Here is a 25,562-nt window from a genome sequence, read left to right on the forward strand (position 1 = left end):
GGTTACGCTCCGCGGCAACCCAGAAGTAATGGAATGCATTACTTCCGGGCTTTGCCGCTCGCGCATGTGCAGAAGCTCAAAATGACGTCACACACATGCGCAGAAGCGGCAAGTCGCGACCTGCGCACACGGACAGACACAGGTTGCATTCTGCTTAGGATGCAAACAGGGCTCTGGAACGGATCCCGTTCGCATCCAGAGGTACCACTGTACAACATGAAAAAAGAAGGCACGTACTTTTGTAAACCAAGGAAATCTTTAATAAAAATGCAGAAGGAAAATAAAGAAGCACTGACTGACTGAGAGTCATTAGTTAATTATATTAAACAACAGTTAGGAATTTCAGGAAAGGCGATTGATTGCGTGCTCCTGTAAAAATATTATAAGGTAACATGGGAGACCATTAAAACTGAAGTGCCTATGTTGTAATACTTTTTATCTATCATTCAGTCTTTTAATGAAACATGCTCAATTCTTTGAATCCCCCCCCCTTTTCCCTGTGTTATTCTTTTGTATATCTCCTATGGTCTCTTTATAATTTTGGGGCATCTATTATACACTTTTTATTTCTTTTGTAACTTTTGCATCTCCTGAAGTGGGGGGGAAAGGTTCTTGATACATGGGTGGTATCAAATGAATATTGTATCATCTACATTAAAAAAGGTTATATTCTAGGTGTGAGGTCATCCAATCTTTTGGTCATAAAAATGGGCCAGGGGTTTATAGTCTGTTTCAGGTGGGAAAAGTAGTTCAATAATAAAATCTTGGAACCATTCAGGTGCCCATGTGATTGCTGGTGCATCCTTTTCAATCTAAACATTAATTCCACCGCTGACAATATCCTTGAAACAAAAGCTGTTGGACAAACTGGACATTGTCTTGACACTGTTGTAATACTCCTCCCAGTTCATAAGATGAGGCAGCTGGTGAAATGATTTGTCTCAGTGCTTGGAATTCTGCCAGAATAGGTGCTGTGGTCAGAGCCTTTCTGATATACTGAAAGGTTTATTTCTGATTTGGACACCAGGCAAACTCCTTGCTAAATTGCAACAGTTCATTGAGTGGGTTTGTAAGATCTGATAGATGACAGACAAGGTAGGAAGTACACCAAAACATCTACCACTCCAGAAATAGGCAGACCTTACACAATGTGTTTTGGAGCTTGAAATTTACCAGCCGCCTTTACTTTCTCAGGGTCAGGGTATACTCTCTTAAACAGTGTTGCTGCATAGCAGGGGTTGGACTAGATGACTTTGAGGGTCCCTTCCAACTCTACGATTCTACGATTCTATGACACATTCCATAAAGTGTATTCCATTAGTGTACAGTGGTACCTTGGGTTACAAACACCTCTGGTTACAGACTCCACTAACCCGGAAGTAGTACCTCAGGTTAAGAACTTTACCTCAGGATGAGAACAGAAATCGTGCCACAGCAGCACAGTGGCAGCTGGAGGCCCCATTAACTAAAGTGGTACCTCAGGTTTCAGAACAGTTTCAGGTTAAGAACGGACCTCGGGAACGAATTAAGTTCTTAACCCGAGGTACCACTGTACACTCCAAATTCACATTTGTGCTTGATGAGTGTGACCTTCAACTCTGTGATTATAGCAGTGTTTATATTGCACACCATCACCTCAATATCCCAAAGTAAATAGCTCATCCTTTTTTTGGAAGTGCTTGGGAGCCGAGGTATTCCCAAAGGGCCGCCTTTTGCAACAGTAGCACCCCAAAGGAGTAATGAACATTGCTAGCTTCATTGAGCTTCCTGTCAATGGAATTTGCCATTTTTGGCATCCAATTTAGAGAACACTTTGGGCTCTTTCTAGCTGCCCAAGGGTGTGCTCCACAAGTGGCATGGGATGCAATTCTCTTTCAACATTTTTATCCAGTTGGTTAATGGAGTTCAGTGATCTCCATTTCAATGTTTTATTCCAGCTTTTTCTTCACTCTGTTGAGGAGTAGAATTAGTAGTCATCTGAGAACACTGATGGAGAAAGTTTTGATCCTGATCATTTCATCTGGAAGGGTGCAATACAGTGGTACCTTGGGTTACATACACTTCAGGTTACAGACTCTACTAACCCAGAAATAGTGCTTCAGGTTAAGAACTTTGCTTCAGGATGAGAACAGAAATCGTGCTCCAGCGGCGCAGCAGCAGCAGGAGGCCCCATTAGCTAAAGTGGTGCTTCAGGTTAAGAACAGTTTCAGGTTAAGTACGGACCTCCAGAATGAATTAAGTACTTAACCCGAGGTACCACTGTATTCAAAATGTTCAGCTAGGGAATTCAGGGAGGTGTTCAAGCAAATAGTTACACATAAGGATTAATGTTAGTGCCGTGGGATTTCCTCCCTCTACTCTCCCCCCTTGTGATTCCCATGCCATCCACAAATTTGCTTTGGGGTTTTTTTGGGAAAGCATAGGGCAAGAATAGGGGTAAAATGTTCTGTTGCACAAGGATAAAATCTTGCACTGATAGAACACTTTGATTAGCGCTAAGCTGAAGACAACCCATAGAGAGATAATAAAATCATCCACAGGTTCATTTTCCAGTTGCACATGTGAGCTATACTTTGCCTGCTAATCACATTTCACATAAAATGAAGGTTTTTTAAAATAATGATAATAATAATAATAATAATAATAATAAGAAGAAGAAGAAGAAGAAGAAGAAGAATATCCATCACTTTATTGCATTTCCTTAACTCTTCCTTCCCTCATCCTGAATGATAGCAGGTTATCATGTGCCTGATCCTGCATTAGATAAGTCAGTGTGTTCAGTGTGTTAATCTGCTTCTCTTCAAGTTTGCTGACTAACCCTGAAGCTATATAGAGTCTCTGAAAACTGTGCCCCTATTTGGGCCACACACTAAGGGCAGATATGCATGGGTTGGAACGGTGGTGGTGGGTAGACACTAAAAGAGACTGCTGCAATCTTCTCCCTGCCGAACATGTAGAACTCATTTCAACTTTGCTGTTCTTTGAAGCCCAATGTGTCTCTCTTTTAGTATTTTTCAGCCAGGTTGTGGGTGTCATTGGCACCATGTGCAATTAGTTGCCCCTGATTAAGAGATTCCATAACTTATCAAGGCAAATTACTCTTTATTAACTATACTACACTCTCAGCTCTTCCTCAGTCTCCTTCCAAACTTCACCCCCACTAGACCAGGGACCACCATGGGGTGAGTTTGGACTCCACTTTCCCTTTCCTCCTCCTTTGCATGAGAGAGGGGCGGAGTGAAAGCATAAACTTTTCATTAGAAGAAACTTGGAGAAATAGGATTTGTTCTAACAAAGCTCTGGAGCCATTTTGTTCCTAGTTTGTTTAAACTAAATTTGCTTAGAGCAAACCATGCTTTCTTGAGTTTGAATGTAACACAGAATTGTAGCTTGTTTTAAAATGACAGTGGGGGGTGGGGTGGGAGAGTACATGAGCTCAAGGCTTGCCGCAGCTCATTCCTGATCATGTAAAGCAAAGCAAACCTTTCTGCTGTCCCCCTCAACACCCACCAAATTGGTGGCAGTGGCAAAGAGGGCAGGCAAATTCTGGAGTAGGCAGATTGGTTGAAAGCTCTCCACTCAACCCAGCACCCTTATGAGGATGAAAATTGCCTCCTCCCCTATGGCCATTGGATCAATCTACCGGAGACAAAGTGGTAGTGATTCCTGTGTGTGCGGAAGAGCACGTGGTGATCATACCCACCATTGGCACACAGTACACTAAGGGATGACGAAGGATGAACGTGATTCTTGGGCCATAAAAAGGCTAGCCACTTGTGGCATATGGTTTATGTAATCATCTGAACTGGGCCTGTGGCTTGCTTATAATGGAACTTCACTCGCATTGTAATTTGTTCAGAATCCAAAACATTTTGCCAGTGATATTGAAAAGAGCTCTAGCTGCAACAACTGTAACCTTTATTGCATCTTGGCAGCGGCTGCTTTTTACAGCACTTCATTGCCAAAGCAAACTGAGTCAGTGCCAGAGACAGAAGCTAAATTAACTTGGTAAAGTTTTAGCAAAATGACAAGGCTTGTTGCAGTTGAATCCCAATTGCTGATCCCATAGGTTTTTCTATGCACTTAATAGCTCCGCGGAAGGATGCATTTAGGCAAGTAGAGCTTTTCCTTTCACTAGAACCTCTGCAAAAGTTTCACATCTCTCAAAAGGAAGAGGTACCATGTGCCGAATAGATTTTGGAAACCCTATCTGCTTATATATAGGAACTGTTATCATGTACTGGCATTGGGCTCGGTCCTTTTCCTTGGACGAAAGAGCACTGGGTATTTATGGTGTCTTTGCAAAGATGCAAGGTGCTGCGCCCCCAGGCACTTCAGTTTCAGCCAACTTGCAGCTTTCCTATCTTGCGTTCCTAATGGAAACTGCAAAAAGTGCTCATTCTTTCCATCCCCACAGGTAAATTGCCCTTTCAAGGAAACACCTGTAGTTGTTGAAGTAATGTGATGTTCTTTTGTGAAACTTCAGATTCCCAGCAAGTGTCACTTTAGGCAAAACTCTGCTGGTAGTAATCAAGGTGACCAAAATCCACACAGCACGCTTTTTTCAAAATAACAAGTTTTAGTCGCCATAACAGCTTTCCTTGACTGAAGTGCTAATAGCTATTCTGCCAGGTTGCCCAGAACAATGAAGTGACCACTCTGCATTGCATTTGGACAGCTGGTCTGCTGGCACTTACGCCAAACCCCTGCCAAGGTTCCTCAAACAAAGGCTTTTCGCTTCTGAAAAGTGAATGGATTTCCACTCTCAGCCAACTTTCTTCCAATGTTCCTCAGTGAGTTTAGAGGCAGAGGATATAGAATCACATAGTTCCAGATGGTGCCTGCTGTGGCTGCCAAACCCTTTTATAGTTTTGTCCTGGTTCCTTTCCTCCACTTCTACTCTTGTAAGTTACAGGTACTTCTGTTAAAATAAGTAGCTATTGCTATTTCTTTAAGAGACATTTCCTGCTTGCTATGCCTGTGACACAGTTGCCAGATGTCTGGGAGTTATATGTTCAAAACTCTGCATGGCATACAAGGCATTATCTGAATAGCTCGGTTCAGCATTGATTCCTGTAGTTTACAGGGATTAGAGTCACTGAACCAGACGCAACACATAAGGCTTATCCACAGTTACCTTTCCTCTGCTCTTTTCAGGCATGGTCCGTGCAGGGCCGGATTTAGGTTTGATAAGGCCCATAGTTACTGAAGGTAATGGGGCCCTTTATATGTCCAGCTGTTCTTTCTCAACAACAAATTGTCGCTTTTTGTTGTTGTTGAATATATGCTATATGGTAATTTATGGACCTAATAGGTCTCTAAAGCCATTTGCACAAAACAAAATATGCATTTTATCAAAGTAATTGAACTGAAATACAATTAAGAAAAAGTATATTAATATTGAAATAATTATTAAGCTCTAACTGTATGTAGGTTTTATTTTATTTGTTTTTTATCTTATATTTTGGAAATGTGCATCCACTTTTTCCCTTTATTTTTTTAGGGGGGGCCCAAGAGAGTGGGGCCCTAAGCAATAGTTTATTTAGCTTATACGTAAATCCAGCACTACGTCCGTGATTTAAAGTTCTGTGTCTGAGCACCCTTTTTTCTTCTTCTCCAGAGCTTTCCTCACAAAAACACACTCTTTAGTGCACAATCGGAGCCAACATCAATCCATAGGACACCTGTATTGATGTTTGTTCCAACTGAATGCTAAAAAGTGGTGGGTGACACTTGTTCCAAAAAGCATGGTCAAAATTAAAGTGTTCAGGAACTCAGACCAGACCAAATTTCATAAAATCATACACAGACTTTACTAAAACAAAACCCTAAAAGAGAGAAAAACTCCAGATAATTACACAGATTAAAATAGCTCAGAAAGTAAGAAAACAACAAACACAAGCTTATCCAGCTAATTAACAAAAACACACTTAAATCTCAGTAGGCTGAGCAATGGAACAAGATGCTGTCAAAAGCCCAAATAGATGCTGACCTCGGCTTGGCAGGCTGGGTACTGAGAGCTCCCACCAATCCAGGGAACTTAGACCAAGGGTGTTCACCTCTTCCACCCAATTACCTTGGGACACCAGCCTTGAAGCCTTAAGGGAGACAGCTGTATGTAAGCTCATTATTTCTGAGGTTCTATCCCATTCCCATGAACCAGTCTTAAGGGTGCGATATCACCACAGGCTTTCATGGGGAAAACTCTGGGGTGAAAAACCTCACACATACTCAAAACACTGAGCTTTTATGTGCAGATCTGTGCCTGGAAAGGGCAGGGCAGAAGAATGTGGGTAAGCCCTTAGATGCACACACCCTGGATCAACTGTAAATAGTTCCTGCCTATATGATATGCACTATTGAAAGGTGCAACAACAGTTTCATTTTTCAAAGTGTTATCTTTGGTCACAGTTAAAGAGAACAATTCTGTTGCAGTATGGCTCCTCTCACAAGAATATCCGAACTGCCGCCAAGTAGGCTGTTCAACCTTATCATTTTGCATCAATACCATGCAAGTCTCGTTTATTTATTACCATCTATACAATATCACTGATGTGCATTGCACATTACTCATTAGCACATTACTCATCCTTTATGTCCCTTGTACCAACACAACAATGTTCCTGTGGTCCTAAAGTGACTTTATGAGATCACAGGCAGCTGCCTACTGAAGCATGAGGTGGGTAACAAGAAGAGGAGTCACTGGACTGTAATACCTATAAAGTGCAAGTCAAATTGTGAAACAAGCGGGGAGAGAACAATTTCATGTCTCTGTCTCAAGGAATGATCTTGTTCTGATATTATAATAAGGCTAAGAGGTGACCTTGCTGTTACAGCGATGCTGAATATCTAATTTTAATATACGAGTGAATACTTAATAGCTGGAATTGGTATCCTTCCAAAGCCAAATTAGAAACCAAATAATGGAGGAAGCATGTAAAGAATGATACAGCCACATGTTTTACAAAGCATGCATCTGGATGTCAGTGATAAAACCCAATGCTAATTTATCACTATATAATTAAATACCATTTAGCCAATCATGTTTTGATACTAAATTGGCAACGGTCACTGAGCTTTGTGGAAAGGGAGAATCTGTAGGTAGCAAATCTAATTTTTAGCACAGAATTCCATTGCACTTTACTGCTCTTTTTACATCATTTCAGCATGGGGAAGTGTTTTCCCCCTACACAATAACGAATTAATTCAGTTAATTCAATTCTTGTTTCTATTAAGTGTATTCCTCTAATGACTAACGCTGCTGCATAAAAAGCTTGTTTCCTAACATTATTGCAAACTGATGGAATAAAAGTCCAATCACATGATCATCAGGCTGGTGGTGGCTGAAAGTCGATATTATGAGATGGCTGCATGCGATGGCTTCCTGCCAGCAGTCGTCAGTACGCACAGACATCACTACACTCATATTTTCATTTTTTATATACCATGCCAGGCAGGGTTAGTAGTAGCCTGCTTAAAAAACAAGCCTTCATGCTCTCGCATTTAATACTACATTTAATACAATAGGTGGAGATGGCTCGGTTAGAGCATGGTGCTGATAATGCCAAGGTCACAGGTTTGATCCTCGCACGAGACAGCGGCATATTCCTGCATTGCAGGGGGTTGAACTAGATGACTCTCAGGGTCCCTTCCAACTCTGCAGTTCTATTATTATTCTGTGATTTACAAGAGTGGTGAACCATGCGCTTCAGCCGACATGCAAAGTGAATTCACAGAGGGTCTCTAGCTGTCGTTGCATTGTAATTTGCTTGTGTGAAAGCAGTCTAATACAGTTTTGGTTGCCCCCTCATATTTCCTGGGGTGTACCTTGCCTTTGATACCCAAGAATATGGCCTCCTCCAGCCAAGGCTGTCAGTGGTATTGCTAGGTGATTTTAGAGTCTGGACTTTAAAGGACTTTTTCCTTTACCTGGCCATGTGCATTACCTCACCTGCTCACAATTTGGCAAACCAACACTGCTGCGTTTGGGGGAATCTTCTGCTCATTCTGCTTAGTGGAGAACTGGACGTCTGCCCCCAGGTGCTGCCCTGGTGGACACCATTGTCCGTTGCTTCAATGAGAGGGCCAGAATGACACAGTTAGATGCAATCAGATGATGGCTTCCCAGCAGATTCATTGTAAGGAAATGGTAATTTAGCATAAATTGGCTTAAGACCCCCTTCTGACATTACTCTTCTTAGCCCAGGTGGTGATGCTACAATGCAGTTCCTCCCCATGTTGTGTGATAATGCTAGAAGTCATACAGGAACAGCTCACACCTTCAGATCCTTCTCAACCCCACATTGCTCTGGGTTCCTATGGGGAGTGACGCTAGCACAGGAACTTGTTCATCCAATGTTACCCAATGCTTTAGGTATGAACCATACTGCACCAGATCTCATGCTGCCAAAGGTCATTTCAAAAAGCAGCCGGGGTCAATGGAGCTGAAAATGTAACTTAGGAGCAAAGGGGCTGGACCACGTACTTCTTCTCTGATGGCAGACAAAAATATGTTGCCTTATGATTTAAAATATTGGACCTGTATCTGAATGTGCTTTCAAATCTCACCTCATTTACTGGCTCTCTGCCCTCTGAGGCAATTCACACCAATTAATTAATTCGTTTCATCTCACACCTGCACATGCACATCATAGAGTAGTTGTGAGGATGTTCTGAGCATGATCAAGGTAACAGTGGAAAGCATTCATGGCACAACAGCGGAATGGAGCTTGCGGTGGATTAGTGAAGGGGAGCAAGTCACATTCAGGCAAAGGGAGCTGCCTGTGAAGCGTTTCCTATGGCACATAGATCTGCTACATAAGTGACGATGGCTAATATTTAGCTGTGGACTAAATATCTTATTGGTGCCTGGGTGGCACTGTGGGTTAAACCACAGAGCCTAGGGCCTGCCGATCAGAAGGTCGGCGGTTCAAATCCCCGCGACAGGGTGAGCTCCAGTTGCTCGGTCCCTGCTCCTGCCAACCTAGCAGTTCGAAAGCACACCAAAGAGCAAGTAGATAAATAGATACCGCTCCTGCGGGAAGGTAAACGACGTTTCCGTGCGCTGCTCTGGTTCGCCAGAAGCAGCTTTGTCATGCTGGCCACGTGACCCGGAAGCTGTAGGCCGACTCCCTCGGTCAATAAAGCGAGATGAGTGCCGCAACCCCAGAGTCGGCCACGACTGGACCTTTACCAAATATCTTATTAAAGCAATTCAGAGACACAGTGATAAAGAGGGACGGGGTGCTCCAGCAGAAATATCTACTGATCAATCCAGCTTGCCCAGGACAAGCTGAAACTCTTTGAAGAAATAGTAGGACAGCAACAAGGAGAACATAAGAAGAGTCTTTCCAGGAAGGACGCATCCTGTTCTCACTGTGGCCAACCAGATGCCTATGGGAAGCCCACAAGGAAGACCCAAGTGCAAAAGCACTCTCCCATTCATGATCTCTAGCACCTGGTATTCAGAGTTGTACTGCTTCCAACACTGGAAAAATGTTCGTTATTTCTTTATTTAGAATAATTTATATGCTTCTTTTTCCAACCCTGTGTGATCCTTTACAGAGGGAATAAGAGAGGCTAACACCTGCAACACAGCTCAATACAGAGCAATGCGCAAAGTGTGTGGGTTTAACCCACTATAGTTTAATAAACTGACACTTAAAACAACAACAAAACTCTTTTGTGCTCCCCCCCCCCAGCTTTCTGGTTGATGGACTCAATGGAACTGATAGTCCTGATGATAAGATTGACTTCATGTGACAAATACAATTATTTTTGTCATTTGGATTTGCAATACTCCTGGCTAAAAAACAAATGCATACCCGTTTCCATGGAAACTTTACAAGTATGCAATTATTGTTACAAATAACAAAAAACAAAAAAACAACAACAACCCTTAAAAAGAGCTTTAATCAAAACAGAATGTTTGCGAAAATAAACTCAAAAAGCCCAGTGTGTCTGTCAGTTGTTTCTATAAATCTTCACATACAGATGGGCTTCTTTCTTCTCATTATTCTCACCCATGCAGTGAGGCTGAGAAGTGTCATGAAGAAAAGTGCTTCCTGGATATACCACAAACATCATCTACAAATGTGCAAAGGGGCAGGAGTTTACTGCCATGAAAGCAGATATATTCATGGTTCAGTAACAACTATATTTGTTCATTGCAGCTGGCATAGGCTGCTACTGCATCCATGGTAGCATGGGCAGACAATAATGCATATTATCCTCTGCCATCCTCAGTGTTTTACATGCAGCCAGAGCAGGGGTACCTTGTTGCTGGACTCCAACTTCCATCATCCCCGACCATTGGCCATGACTGGAGTGGTAGGAGTTGAAAACAAAAACATCTTGAGGCCATCCCAATGGCTACTCCATAGCCTATTAACCAGGGGTCTAAAAATGGGGTGGTTGTTACCATCTGGTGTAAATATACAAGGTAGCCTTTTCATTAAAAAGCAGAGACATCACCTTGCCAACAAAGGTCCATATAGTTAAAGCCATCGTTTTCCCAGTAGTGATGTATGGAAGTGAGAGCTGGACCATAAAGAAGGCTGATCGCCGAAGAATTGATGCTTTTGAATTATGGTGCTGGAGGAGACTCTTGAGAGTCCCATGGACTGCAAGAAGATCAAACCTCTCCATTCTTAAGGAAATCAGCCCTGAGTGCTCACTGGAAGGACAGATCCTGAAGCTGAGGCTCCAGTACTTTGGCCACCTCATGAGAAGAGAAGACTCCCTGGAAAAGACCCTGATGTTGGGAAAGATGGAGGGCACAAGGAGAAGGGGACAACAGAGGACGAGATGGTTGGACAGTGTTCTCGAAGCTACAAACATGAGTCTGACCAAACTGCAGGAGGCAGTGGAAGACAGGAGTGCCTAGTGTGCTCTGGTCCATGGGGTCACGAAGAGTCGGATACGACTACACAACTAAACAACAAAGCCTTTTCATGATAGCCTATGACATTAGTCAGACTGGCCATCAATAACGAGTAGCGTTAAATGAAGGAAAAAAGACCCTGAATTACTTTTTTTTTTAAATGTAATATCCAGTTTGGAAATATAGATTTCACACCTTTTGCCCAATTTGGATCCAAGAGGGCTCAAATTGACTGGAAAAGATCAATAATGTATTGAAATGATTTTGGGGAGCTTCACTAACAAAATGCTTAACAAAAATCTTATATTTCAGATTTCACTGATGAATAAAATTTCTGCATGTTATATACTACGATTTACCTTATTTATCTGACACTGAACTGTGATTGATCATATCTGTTGGGTAACAGGCTCACTGAGGGAGGGAGGGGAGCTATGGAACTTGTCTTGCCCAAGGGCCTCCTAAAACCCAGAGCTGGGACCACCTGTTGTTGTTCTGAACTTTCTGTCTTTGAAGACTGGTGGCTGATTTTTATATTCAGCTAAATCACATGGTACAGCATTTACTGGGACCATGATATTTCAGACTGCAGGCAAGGGAAGTAAAGAAGTTTAAATGCTATTCCCACCTGCTCACAGGAACACAGAAACCTGCCTTATATGGAGTCAGACCATTGGTCCATCTAGTTCAGTATTGTCCATGCTGCCTGGCAAGATTTCAGAAAGCAGTTTCTCCCAGCCCCACCTGGAGATGCCAGGGATTGTATCTGGGGTGTTTTACATGCAAAATAGATGACCACCACTCCCAACCACTGGCGGAGGAAGAGGGGTGCGGGGGGAGCACACTGCTCCCGGCAGCACAATCCCTGTGGGGTGCCATCGTGGCTGCCCCCCGGCCCGCGCTGGACGCCATGCCCCACAGGCAATGTGCCATACCCCCAGGACATGTGCCACGCCCCTGCAGGTGGCAGGACTCTCACTCTACCCGCCCCCAGCTGCTCTCCGCCCCCCGGTGCCAGAGCATGAAGCTCCGCCACAGCTGGGAACATTCTAGTCAAAAAATTATTAGCAGATCCTGAAGTCTCATGGGGCTTTTAAAGCAGAGGAAGGTTTGATAACACAATACAAACTGCTAAGTCACTCTGCAATTTAAATTATGTTTTATGCTATTTCTTCTGCATATATTTACGGACCCCAGATCCTTACAGTTTCCTTACTCATATGTACTTGTCCCCGCCTCCCCATTAATGCCTGCTTTCCAACCTGTTGTCTAAAATGGCACAGCAGGGGCTATCGATGATTTTGGGCCTCGGTGCCCAACTGGAGGAACTGTTGTAGGCACTCCACACACCCGGTAACCAAGCACAGGCTGCAACCTAGTCCATTGGCTACAACGGTATCCTACTTTCAAGCCTAATTTCCGTGGAAGGGGAAGGGACCTTAGGGGCACCAACGGAGGGGTCTGCAGATCCTCATGTGCCCATGGGCACCACATTGGTGATCCCTGTATACAGTCCCAATAACTCTATGGCCATGCATTTTATTCGCACGTGTAGATTGGCTCTAAGTTTGGTGAGCCTTGGCCCAAATTTTACTTGGCTTTCTAGTCTTCTTATATCCTTTCCTGTTTGAACTGTTCATAATGTATGCACTCAGCTTGTAGCACGTGGTTTGATCATTCTGGTGCAGCCCTTCAAGTGTGTAATACAGGAATTTTAATGGCTCTTGAAGTCTCCTTTTGGCACAGCTATGGTTCCTTGTTTGTTACCATAGATACTGTACTTTTTGTTTGCATTACCTTACACCTAAGAGATTCCCACAGGTAGAATTATTTGATATAATTATTCACAAATACAAAAATTTATAAAACGAATCTGACATTTTATTTGTTTAAGATAGTTTGTGCCCTTTTTCCTTCTTGAATGGTGAATGCCAACTTCTGTCTTTTCTCCCTTTGTGTAACTGTTATTGATTTGCCTCTATAAATTTAAAATTGCTGAGAATTCTAGTTACATGTTTTGCTCATTGAAAAGGAAGAACTGGTTTATCTGAATCTCACCAACCATATGAAATAAATGGAACACAGTTCACTTCAAAACAAAGCTCTGGGAACACACAAGAACCCACCCTACAAAAGGCACAGGAAACACTTTTTAAAAAATTAAAAGGACTCTGTCAGAGGTGGCCAGTTCTGTTCTGCAATCCATCAGCTATGATATAGTATGGTGACCTACTTGCTTCTCCAGTCTTTATCATGTTTGCCCCCAAACCACACATGAGATGTAGGTCATCATTATATTATCCCTGTCTAGATGGAGAACTGAAGGTGAGGGAAAGCAACCAGCCCAGGGGCAAATAGTAAGTCTGTGGCAGGGAACCATTAGTTCTATGATGGTGCATCACTATAAAGACAGGGAAATGAGCCTGAGATAATTGCTATGGATAGCAGAGAAGCTGAAGAAAGGATTTAGAGATTGGGGAAGTAAAGGTGGGGGGGGGGATGAGGGTTGCATGAGAGATGATGGATAAGCTAGAGTATATGGATACCTAATGGTTATTTCAATAGTAGTAATGAGCAGCAAAGTACACAGTTTAAACTATTTTCCAAATTGAATAGGCGAATTCCTCAAAAAGCTATAGTTTCAGGCTCTTCATCTGCCAAAAAATAGAGAAAGAAACCCCCTTTTGAATCTCTGAGTGTTTCCCCCTGATTCTCCTACATTAAAGAGTCTATTTCCATGTTACTGCAATTATACCTTCAAAGGAGGCATACATCACACTTGTGGAAAGTACTCTACTAAGTGGGCCCCCTACTAAGGTGTGCTTTTCACCTGGACCAGAGACATGAAGGTATATCTGTAAAACGTCTTGAAAAGTTTGGAAGTCCGTAATGGCTTTGAACCAGTGCAGGTCCGTTACAGTAGCTCGGCTCCTGAGTCATCTGTCTTTGAATGGAGGGTTCACAGAAGGAATCCCAATGTAACAAAAACTCCTGTGTGTTGTGTGTGTTGTTAGCCGAATTCCTCCTGCAGCCTCCCTGTACAACTTCCCATGTTGTTCTCCACAACCCTCTAGATGGGATTTTGAGCAAGGGGTGGAGTGGGATAAATGAGCAGGGTGAAACCAGCAAATATCACCTCTCTCCCTTCTGCGAGGGGGAGTATCTCTTGAGGGTTCCTGCTCATGGGAAAGCTGGGAACCAAGTCAATATGACCAAACACTTTCTTCTTTCTTTAACTCTCTATGGGCTGTTTTACATGGTGACCTCCTGCCAGAAAAGAAGTCTCCAACTGACAGTAGCAGTTATCAGCTCTGGTGATGGGGTGGGGTGCAGCCAAAATGGAAGTCCGTGTTTTAGCCTGTTTCTCAGAAGCACTGCTACCCTTTTTCAACTACTGAGCTAGGACTGTCTTGTTTAGGTGAACAGCTGTAATTAGGGTGGGTGGGTTCGCTGCTTCCCCTTCAACAATACTTTCTCAGTCTTCCTCTTTGCAGCCTAAAGAAGACAGGTGCTGCCAGGGAGACCAAGTAGGCAACTGACTGCAGCAGCAGTGGCAATGACAGGGCTGAAACAGGGCTATCTAGTTGGCTGAATGATACAGCTTAGCAAAGGCTTATCTATAAACAGGGGTTGGATTGCAGGCTCCACAGTGAACTGGCCCTAGCCTCACAGTATATATTACTGCAAGAAAATGACAAAGAGGTCCAATGCTGTCATGTGTGGGTTGAATAAGGACAATGTTTTAATGGTGATGATGATGATAATAAATCACACAGTAGGTATTAATTGGCTTACCAATAACAGGATGCCTATGATGTTGTTGTTGTTGCTGCTGTTTTAAGCAACAAATTTAATTTCAAACACATCATTCACCTCTTCATTTAGCATTCTCTGAATCCTTTAACCTCCCTCTGCCCTTCCATGGTTACCATTATCAATCTCCCCCCCCCTCCACTGCTTATCTTATGTTCTCTAATTTGTTAAAAGAATAATAATCCATTTTTCCATAGTTTCTCGTACATTACAAGCATTACTCTCATCCTGACAAAGTTTTTAGTTGTTTACAGTGTTCTCTTAAGGAATGGGGGGAAATTATAATGTAATCCAGGATGCCTATGTTAACAACTGTTTCATGAAGAAACACTTGGCATTATGCAATTGTAACTGTCTGTGTATTTTATACATTTCATTGGCTTCTGGCCTGTTTATGCACACGCGCGCGCGCACACACACACACACACACACACACATACTGCATGCATCTGACAAAGCCCACAAAGGCTTGTGCCATGATAAATTTGTTTAAGGTAACACAAGACTGCTACAGTCATACCTCGGGTTGAATGTGCTTCGGGATGAGTGTGTTTGAGTTGCGCTCTGCAGGAACCCGGAAGTAACGGAGCGCGTTACTTCCGGGCTTCACTGCTTGCGCATGCGCAGGCGCTCAAAATGACGTCATGCGCATGCACAGAAGTGCCAAAATGTGACCTGCGCATGCGCAGACGCATGGACACGGGTTACGTTTGCTTCTAGATGCGAATGGGGCTCCGGAACGGATCCCGTTTGCATCTAGAGGTACCACTGTATTTGCTACAGCAGAGAGCTACCCCCTCTGAAAATTGTAAGAAAATGGATAATCTTGTTCTGTGTCCCTAGTTTGTTCAACAATATATGGCCATTCCCTTAACGCTCAGCACTGATGCAACAGGCTCATTGACTCTCACTGTGCACTTCATGTACAAAAGCAATACCCACTGCTTTCTGCCATTACACACTATTGCTTGCATTATTTTACACAATATGTCACTTCAATGTGCATCTCTTGCATTCTTTGCTGAACAAATGTTCCCCTGGCTGTGATAGCAACTGTAGCTACTACACAGCATCTGCTCTTTTAACTATCTGTTACTCTCTGCCACTTATTGGAACATTTTCCATTCCTTTCTCTGTCTCTCTTTTTTTTTCTTAGGTGACCCAGCAAATCACCCATGTCTCCTAAGCCGTATTTTTCTTCTTAATGAGCTCTGACTGACAATGCTATACGGACATCTTCCCATATCAGTATTTTTTACGCTGCCTGTGAATCTTATTGGCAGATTGTAACGACATTACTAGAACACACTGCTAATGGGTTCTTCCCACCGCCAGTGTCTACCAGTTCTGAATAGCTTGGGTTTGTTTTTTAATTGTGTAGAATCTTTTATCTTTCTTGAACAGCTTAAGGTGCAGGCTGAATTCTGTATTTTCAGAGGCCACTCAATTAAAAGTGCTGACTTTGAAGCCCTTAAATCTTAAGCCCTTTGAAGCCCTTAAAACTTTTCACAGAATCATAGAATGGTAGAGTTGGAAGGGACTGCAAGGGTCATCTAGTCCAACCTCCTGCAATGCAGGAATCTTTTGCCGAATATGAGGCTCGAACCCACAAACCTGAGGTTAAGAGTCTCATGCTCTACTGACTGAGCTATTCTGAAGATTTAACCCCATTCCTATGCCTCCTACTACTTCTCTCTTTTCTCAAACCCCTTTGCACCCCCATCCCTTCCTTGTTGCACACAGACCACCCCCCATTTCCATGCCTCATCTTTATCCTATCCTGCAGCCCCCTTTGAGCACCCACCCCATGCTCACATATGTTAAACGTGAATATAATCTTAAGAGCAAGCCTGGCAGTTAACTTGTTCAACTAAATATTAAGTTCAGACGGCAAATGCTGTACATATGTTACTGTCTGCTTTGTAATAAAATATATCTTCTAAGCAACTACAGTGGTACCTTGGTTTATGAACTTAATCTATTCTGGAAGTCCGTTCTTAAACCAAAACCGTTCTTAAACCAAGACGCGCTTTCCCTAATGAGGCCTCCTGCCGCCAGTGCCCTTCCACCGTTCTGTTCTCAGACCGAGGTAAAGTTCTCAAACCAAGACACTATTTCCAGTTTTGTGGAGTTTGTAAACCAAATTGTTCTTAAACTGGACTGTTCTTAAACCGAGGTACCACTGTACACTGAATGCTGAAGACAGCACATGGTAGTAGGAGTGAAACACATTGTGTGAAGGTTCTATGGAATGCTCCTCATCCTTTAACTCTTTCATCTGAGGTGTTGCAGAAAATAATAATTTCATAAAACTGTATTTTGATTATTCCATCTTCTTTTAAGCCTATGGCCTAGCTAAACCGAAAAGGCCTGTCCCTGCCTATCTTTTAGGGTACGGAATTAGCTGCTTTTAGGTACTGTACGTAGCGAATGTCAGTTCCAGAACACTGAAAAGCCACCCAAGGGCCATTTGTTTTTCTGCAGAGCTGGGCCTTGCCATCTTGCTCCCTGAGGCAAAGGACAGGGTGATGCTCCCTACTCATTCCAGATGCTACAAGCTGATCCACAGTGGGACCACAAGCTCCTTTGGTTGGCAGTAGGTTCACCTTCATTACAGGCTTGATGGCCCCCTCTTAGGTTTCCTGTATCAGCAGGGGATCAGACTAGATTTCCTTGAGGTCCCAACCCAGCTTTAGGATTCTAGGAAATGACTGTTCCCCACAACGTAATTTCTGCTGTAGGATCAGGACTATGTCTTTTGACATGTGAACTTTTCTGTTCTTTTATTCCTAGCTAGACGATGGAACCAAATTAAGTTACTGCAGCCTTCGCACATTTTTCGCCCCTGTTGCATTTGAGAGTTTTATCAAGCATGTATTAGTTCTGCATTTGCACATTTTAGTATCTTGTGTGAAGTAATTTACATGATCTTGATTAAATCTCACTCTATAAAGACTCTTCATATATTGAATTTCTTCAATTTGTTCAGAACGTATCGTATTCTGTCCATACCCTCAATGAGATCTGTAACCCTTGCCAGCTTTTTATCACTTTAATATTGGATTAGTGTGATTCTCTGCCTCACCTACCAAAATTGTTAATGAATCAGTGATCCCTGGTATTCCTTTCAGAAGCCCATTTGACATCTCCTCTCAAATAGTCATTGCACAATGCATAATTACACTGTTTAATTTTAATCCCATTTTGTATCCATTTGACAGCAGTTCCATCAAATATGCATTTCATTAGCTTTCCCAAGAGAAATGCTACATCCAGTATTAAGTACACTGCATGTCCTTTATGCTATATAGACTGAACAAAGAACAAAATATTGAGCCTAGCATAATTAATCATTGGCAAAGCCATTCCACCAATTATCCATATTTCTATAGGTAATTGTGAAGTGACGGCTCATTAATAGGACTATAAGTAAACCATATATCTTAAATCAAGATCATTGACTTAGAACAGTTATGATGCAATTCTAATAAAACATTAACAATTGTTTTAATATTCTCCAAGTTCCTCAATATTGTCTCTGTTCAACTGTTATCATTCTAGGATACCAATAATTTTCACACAAAAAAGTTGTTGATTATTATATTACTTCCAATAATTTCTCTCTTTTTCTAATGTGTATTCTAAGATTTACACTTAAGAGAGAGCTTGGCTAGTTTGAATATTCTGAAATTTATTCTTAAAAACCATGATGGATGGTCAGCACTGTATTAAAACTACCATTCTGGCAACAAGAGCAGTATTTTCCACGGCACAAAACAGAAGTATTTTAAGAACCCTTTTGCTCCCTTCGTGCCCTCAGATATGCAGAATCGCGAAAGTGGCACATACTATGAGTGCTTAATAAACAAGTGAGGTGTAATGAATGTAATTAAAGTGAATAAAATGGTGGCATTTCCAAAACTATTTGATGAATAGGCTAACAGTTGTGGCCCGAAACAGCTACATGCCTCCTTAGAGGTTGCAAAATTCTCACGCAAGTGCTTGAAATTTGCAGCTGCCACTTCAGAATCTCAAGCCTTCACACGGCTGTGAGCTGAACTAGTGCCTAACACCTAATGGGGGCTCCTCCCAAGCCTACAAAATGTTTTCCCCCCCCAGCCCTGTTCCTGTACTATTTTGAATAGTAATTTGCAAACCTGCTGTTTACACTACCCTCTCTCCTCTTTATATTGTTACGAGTTGAGGGTTTTTTGGGGGATGTCAGTCTTGATCATGGGTCAGCAAACTAAGGGCTGTGGGCCAGATCAGGCCCAACTGCCTTCTGGATCCGGCCCGCAGACTGTCTGGGAATCGCCGCGTGGATTGCCAGCGCATGCGTTCTTTCCCTCTCCCTCCCTCTGCAGGAGCGCAGCCTCCACCTCCTCCCTCCCTCCTCCTGGCTTCTTCCTGCCCTGACTAGAGGAGGAACGGGGCTGGACTTTGTTGGTGCAAGCAGCAGCAGTGCTCGAGTGGCTGCCATTTTAAGCAGCCCTTTCACACGCTGCTCATCGTCCCTCCACCGCTGCCAGTCCCTGCCACTCGCAAGACACAGGTAAGCAGCCCCTGGGGCTCATGGTGCTCTTGCATCACTCCCCCCCCCAAAAAATAGTCCAGCCCCCCACAAGGTCTGAGGGACAGTGGACCGGCCCCCAGCTGAAAAATTTTGCTGACCCCTGGTCTTGATGATGCCCTGAGTCCCTTCCAGTTCTTGGGATCCTGTATCAGTAGGGTAGAATCAGAAAGAGCAAGCTTGCCAAACTAGTTCCTTTGTCTATGTAATGGCATTAGCTGATTTGTTGTGGTTTTGCCATGATAAGCAAAACCAAAGCAGTTGCTCTGTGCCGCAGAACTAAAGGGTGGGCCTTCCTCCACCCACTCACCAAAAAGTCTGTTAGGTAGAAGAACAATAGTCAGTGTAGTGTGTGAGAGTTGAGCTGGAAGCTGGAGGCACAGATACATGCTTGCTCTGTGCTGGATCCAAAGCTGCAACTAATTAGGAAGCAAGACTTTTTGGGTGTTAATGCTGCGTGCACCTCCATCCTATGCTCGGATTGTATATATGTGCAAGTAAAACCATATATTCTAAAGGCACTTGTCTTTGCTGACACTCATTCCAAGGAAACTGAGCTCTGGGTGGTACACAGAGGATGCTCCCTAGTGCCCGAATTCTTTTTCACCAAAATGTCACCAAAGTTATACAGCAAGCAATGCTTTGTTCCTAAATGCTGCCTTTTACATATCCAGCCCTTGGCTGTCAGATAAAGTAGCAACCCTAGTTTTCCCAGTGGCAAATGCCACATAAAAGTATGCACAATTCTCCTAGGTATAGAACTTCAGAAACCACGAAGAAGCTACTGAGAGACGCAAGCCAACTAAAACAACTTCTTTTAAGGATAACAGGTAGGTTGCAATGTTGGTCTGCCATAGTCGAAACAAAATAATAATAAAAAATTCCTTCCAGTAGCACCTTAGAGACCAACTAAGTTTCTAATTGGTATGAGATGCCAATAACAAACTTAGTTGGTCTCTAAGGTGCTACTGGAAAGATTTTTTTTTTATTTAGTAAGAATAACGTTACACAATAAAGAACAGATGAGATTGGCTTGCAGTATGCAAAGCCGTAGCAAGCAAACAAAGAAAGACATCGTATATAGGATTTTATGCATAGCTGAGGGCAAATCCCCCTGTAAGAACGCACACAAAAAGAGCAAGGAGCATCTCTGTAAATGAGAGTGGCTGGATGGTTCCAAAACTAGGGTTTTGCATGTTTTGAAGCTTTTACAGGAATATCTAATTTATGAGCTAAGTCTAAAACTGCACATTTTAAAAGCACAATTAAAAGATGGATGGAAGCTTTCTAAATCAAAGCAAGTTTTGATTTAGATACCCATGGGATATCTGGATACATAAAAACAATACAATAAATTACTGCTATAAGATAAGACACATAGTTGTACACCATGCATCTCTTTGAACATGCTCCTTTCTAACTAGCTTCATGGTTATATTGCTTTATTGTTTTATGGCCACTTAATTGCAGGAATTTTACCTTCCTGCCTTTTAAGATGGGAAGCCCAAAGGTTGGTATGTAAGTCTCTCATGGCTTATCTCTTTGGCAGAGAGCTCCAGTGTAATATTTACTGTATAAATGGGCAGAATTAAGCTGATGGAAATTGTTAATAGGAATATTTTTCATGGGGTTCAGTACATCGCTAATTTTGATGCTTCGGACTAGAACTCCCTGCATACCTGACCACTGGCCATGCTGGTTGAGGGAGCTGATAGAAGCTGTAATCCACAGCTTATCTAGAATTTACCCATACAATTGTAAATTCCAAGAAAATACAGGCTTCTGTGGGAAAGCCAGGGCTGCATTTATTTTACCATTGAGGGTGAGATGGCAAGTGGACATACAAAAATAAAATAAAAAACCTGTAACAACGAATGCAGATTGTGTTCTCCTTGTTAATGACAGGCACTTGGGGTGGCCAATGGCCTGCTGATTCAAAGGACTGTCTCAACACGAAAAATTAACATGCAGCCCCCCTAACTTACAACCTCCCTTCTCTATTATTTATAATAATGCTTTGACAAAGTATAACATTTTATCCAATTATAGATACAGATGAGTCACTGGCTTCACTGCTTGTCAAGACTGGATTATTTTATGGCCTCAGGATTTTTTTTTTATTAAAAAAAAAACACCATTTGCTTCTCATGTAAAAATTAGAAACTGAATTTTTCAACATATCTAGGAGATCTTCTCAACTATATTGTTGACTTGAGTTCTGGCTGTTCTCCTAAGCATACAGATACTAGGAAACTATACATGTTTACTCAGAAGTTCAATTCACACTTCTACTGATCTTCCAAATAAGAGTGCAATTTTTTTTTTGCCTTGAGTGAAAGTTCTGCAATTAAAAACTTGGAAGCAAGGCTGTAATGCAAGTTGCTGAAACTTGTTATCTTAGTTACACCAGTTTGGTTCTAAAGATTTAAATGGTTTAAGGCTCAAGTACTGTGCAGCTTCATTTCATTAAAAAATTGCACAATCCAATCTTCTTCTTTTTGAAAATTAGATGATTGCAGTGATGCAAGAATTATTTGTGTAGGATATAATTATGCATGCTATTATATTGAATTTGGATACTCAACGGGGTTTTGGTGATATCAATTTAATATATTTGTGAATCACACTTTGAAGGTGACAAGAGTGGGAAATGAACCCTGAAGAGCCCAAGGCGTCTTTCTGCCATAGACTTTGTGAGGGGCAGGTAGTGATGAAGGCAGGGGAAGTTGCATTGGGCAGCTTGCGAACAATTCTGGCCTTCTTGAAACTAAACAGATATGTTTCTTTCTCCTTTAGAAACAAAGGAGATGAGGAGATGAGAAGTTCTGCAGGTGTGGTTTTCCCTTGTATTAATAAGGAAAAGGTACGTCTGTTACATCTAACTTGTGACTCTTAAACTCACAGAAATGGGATATTATCCAACTATTTAGCTTACACTGGCTCCTCTATGGAGTAAACCAATCTTACGGATAGTAACAGGCGATCCTTACCATGAATCCTCAAAAATAAGTTACATTGAATTCAATGTGTCTTACTCCCAGGTAAGTGGGGTTAGGACTGTGGCCTAAGGTTATCTTCTTTTTTTTGCAGAGGGGAGAATGTTTGATATCCAAGAATGCAAAGAAATGAAGAGTCAAGGGTGATGGGAGCTGTAGTTCAACAACTTGTGGAGGGCCAAAGGTTCTCCACCCCGGTCTACACAATGAATGATAGCACCATCCCAGTGCATGATAGCTTACCAGTATGAAAAGATACGGTAGGTCCCTGCCCCACAGAACTCACAACTGAACATTCAACACAAGTGAGATCTCACAGAGGAAGGGGAAGGAATCGAGCCAGAAGTAGGTAGTCATTCAGTTGCACACACACTGCAATAGAGCATGGTGATTATGGAGTTGTGCAAAAAGTGGATTTTTAGGAAGGAAGGAAGGAAGGAAGGAAGGAAGGAAGGAAGGAAGGAAGGAAGATTGATAGCGATTGCATTAATATGCTGAAATATTTCTCCATTGTGGCACCAACTGTATGGAATGCTTTCCCCATTGAGATCAACAACTGTGGGTTGTTTTTACCAACTGAAGAAACGCCTGTTCCCCTTGACCCTTAATACTATTGATTAGTAGTGATTAGTAATTATTGTTAGTGTTATTATTTTTATTGCATTTTAAAATTATGTGAACTGCTTTGGTATTTCTTTCCATCGATGCAAGGCAGTATAGAAAACTTGTAATAAAATAAATCTTGTTACGTTTCAGGGCCCATGACTATACGTATTAATTTTTTAAAAAGTGTTCTTGGCAAGTTTTTTTAAAAAAAGATGCCCCAGCATCAAGGCTGCATTGTGCAACGCTTATAGAGAAGCAAAGCTGCATTTCCAGGGTGATCTAGAATTGCTATTTGTAATTTATCCTTCAGATTTTTAAACAGCACCATACATTTAGAATTTAGACTAATAGTACAGCTCTGCCTCCCATGACAAAATACATTGTGAAAAATGTACATGGCGCTTAAATTCCCGCGATGCACCATTTTTGTCAGTGTTCTGGATGGCATTGCTCTAACTGCTCTTGCTCATGAGATCATCGATAATGACCAGCAAAATTTTACTAGGAGGGAACTAAATCATCGTCCTTGAGGGGAGATGGTAAGCCTTTGACAAAACAGATAAATGGAAATATAGCTAGCAATTTTTATGCAGTGGCTGTCAACAACTGTAGTAGCAGGCAATGTTTTCGAGCATAACAGACAGCACCAGTTCTGCATGCTGCAGTACATTTTTAGAAAAGTAGCTTTTCCTTCAGCTGCTGGGGCCTATGAGAATGACTGAGAAAGGATGGTGCCAGAATTTCTACTTTTCAGCTGTCCCTTACACTGCCATATGTACCTCTGAGGGATTTCACCCATGCGATCTCTTTATCTTCATTCCCCAATAATACACAGAGGGGACAAGTAACAAATCAGATTGGTTAATTTACATATACATTATATTTTTCACAATAGGGCATGGAAAAAATGTAGGTTCTGTGTGAAATCAGTTGTTGTTTTTTTAATTGGCTTTTTGTCAATTGGTTTTAAGTATGGGACTACACACACACACACACACACACACACACACACAAAGGAAGGCTGTGGAGTTGGTTACAAAAATTCAAAAACGTGCAGGTGCTCAGTTTGAGATATTTCAGCAAAAATCCTAGAATACACATCGTGTACATTTCCCCCCCCTCCACATAATGTTTTTTCACATTGAATTTATATATTCTTTCCCCCAAGTGCATGCAAGCAGGGCCAGCCCACTCATGAGACAAGGTGAGGTGACTGCCTCAGGTGGCAGCTGATCTGGCCTCCAAGGAATGAATTGCCCACCACTGCTGCCGCAGTGGCAGCAACAACTGCGGAGCACTCCTTAGATGCCGGGTCTGCTGCCATTTCAGCAGGCACCCCCCAATACCATGTCTACAGCCCCCTCTTGGGGAATAGGAGGCACTGCAGGTCTCCTCTAGCACTTGTTCCCAATGTAGATTTTCGCTCTACCTTTCTTCCCTGAGGCGTACTATTTTGTGGTTCGCCCGACACCAAAATGTATTGAGCCAGCCCTGCAAGCAAAAATGCACCCCCCACACACATTTGTTAAACAAAACTTCACTGTGAGTGTATTCTTACCATGAGCGCACCGACAATCATATCAATCTTTCTACGTTTTTTCACTTGTGTGGCATTGTCTTCTTTCTTGATCTCCAAGGGCAAGGTTTTATTCAACTTGAAATGTGGTCCAGTTCAAAATCCCACAATCCAGGACACAGGCGACTGCCATGCGTAGAATATTTTGCCTGAAAAAATAAATTCAAACCTCTGAGTTGTATGGTATGGATTGTATGATACGCTTGCCCCATAAAAGCAAGCTGAGGCATGTGAAGCACATTTCATTAGGGCAGGGCGGTCAAACTTTTCCTGCCAACTGGGCCATACTAGTACATCGACATGGAACCCACGGACTGCACACTGCCTTGTTGCATGGAGGAGGGGAGAGTGAGTCCAAAAACTGATGCCCCCACCAAGTACTCATGCCACCTTTCCAAAGCCAGATAAGTAAGGTGCTAGATTTAGAGGAGGCCTGAGGGCTCTGACAGGGTCCTAGAGCAGGGGTCAGGTCCACTGTCCCTCAGACTTTGTGGGGGGCTGGACTATATTTTGAAGAAGAAGAAGAAGAAAGAACGAATTCCTATGCCCCACAAATAACCCAGAGGTGAATTTAAAACAAAAGGACACATTCTACTCATGTAAAAACATGCTGATTCCCGGACCATCCGAGGGCTGGATTTAGAAGGCGATTGGGCCGGATCCGGCCCCCGGGCCTTAGTTTGCCTACCCATGTCCTAGAGCCTTTACAACTCCTTCCCAAAGCCAGGAAAGCACTAACTAAGCTTTGGGAAGGAGACAGGAGGACTCTAGGACCCTGTCAGAGCGAAAGCTCAGCATACCTGGGTAAGGGCTGGGTGTTTGTGTGTGTGTCAAATGTTGCCAAGGACTGCCAAAAAGGGCCTCGAGGGCCATGTGTTGGACCACCTGCATTAGAATGTGCACCCAGTAGTTTTTATTTATTTTTTCATTTCAAAGAAGGAGGAAGGGAAAAGATAGAAATACCTTAAAACAAAATTTGTCATTATATATGTATGTATATGTATATGTGTGTGTGTGTGTGTGTATATATATATATATATATATATATATATATATAATACAAACTTTATATCAAGTGATATAAGATTTATATCAAAAGGTAAGACCTCTGATAAAAGA

At 42.4% G+C, this 25,562-nt stretch overlaps 1 protein-coding gene across 2 annotated transcripts in view; it reads right to left on the reverse strand.

The window, feature by feature from the left end:
• Positions 1–25,562, reverse strand: part of B3GAT2 (beta-1,3-glucuronyltransferase 2) — a 148,125-nt gene that overhangs the window by 120,540 nt on the left and 2,023 nt on the right. For both annotated transcript variants that reach the window (XM_083497400.1, XM_083497401.1), the window contains exon 2: positions 24,426–24,592. The gene's annotated coding sequence lies outside the window, so the exon portion shown is untranslated. The remainder of the gene's footprint in view (positions 1–24,425; positions 24,593–25,562) is intronic.

The sequence above is a fragment of the Podarcis liolepis genome (assembly GCF_965112155.1).
Source record: "Podarcis liolepis genome assembly, chromosome: 3".
In the NCBI taxonomy this organism is placed as follows: domain Eukaryota; kingdom Metazoa; phylum Chordata; class Lepidosauria; order Squamata; family Lacertidae; genus Podarcis; species Podarcis liolepis.